Raw genomic sequence first — 779 nt, 5'->3', positions numbered from 1 at the left:
TTGTCGATGATCCAGGCTGTTGGGCAGTTTGGAGGAAGGCGTGGCGAAGACCCGCACGCCCACCTCCTGAGCTTCATAGAAATCTGCAACACTTTTGTGTTCCCAAATATCTCTACCGAAGAAGTTCGACTAACTCTATTTCCATTTTCTTTGTGTGATTAGGCAAAAAAATGGGCATATTCTCTCGAACGTAGAGAGATAACGTCGTGGGAACAAGTCATCGAAAATTTTATGAAGAAATATTTTCCACCAACCGAGAATGCCAGGAGAAGGAAATTAATAACAAATTTTGAACAAGAAGATGACCAATCGTTCAGCGATGCCTGGGCGAGGTTTAAGCGGCTGGTAAGAGACTGTCCACATAATTGCTTACCAGACTGCCTGTAAATGGAGATCTTTTATCAAGGATTGAATCCTTCTTCGCAGACTGCTGGCAATGCGGCAGCCGCTGGTGGTCTACTTGACAAAACATATGAAGAGGCAAAGATTATACTTGATCGCATTTCCAAAAATCACGAGGATTGGCGGGAAAGCGATCAAAGATTAAGAATTAAAGATAATGACGCAAACAATGGGGCCATCACATCCCTGCATAACCAGATGACTGCGATGATGAGTATGATTCAAGGCATCACAATTAATAACATGGGAGCAAAGAAAGGGCAGGTCAACGCAATTGCCCAAACGACCGCAAGTTGTGTCATTTACGGAGACGCTTATTCGATGGAAGAATGCCCAGAAAACCCGCAGCCAGTATGCTTTATAAAGAAAAATCCGTA

The 779-nt window shown here is 43.5% G+C and overlaps 1 non-coding gene across 1 annotated transcript; it reads right to left on the bottom strand.

The window, feature by feature from the left end:
* Positions 1-264: 264 nt before the first annotated feature.
* Positions 265-371, bottom strand: LOC150038478 (small nucleolar RNA R71). Its single transcript, XR_016527431.1, has one exon. It is a non-coding gene; the product is annotated as a small nucleolar RNA R71 (small nucleolar RNA).
* Between the last annotated feature and the right edge of the window lie 408 nt (positions 372-779).

The sequence above is a fragment of the Benincasa hispida genome, chromosome 1, assembly GCF_027475165.1.
Source record: "Benincasa hispida cultivar pf3 chromosome 1, pf3_genome.v1.1, whole genome shotgun sequence".
NCBI lineage: Eukaryota > Viridiplantae > Streptophyta > Magnoliopsida > Cucurbitales > Cucurbitaceae > Benincasa > Benincasa hispida.
This window is presented reverse-complemented; position numbering and strand designations above follow the sequence as displayed.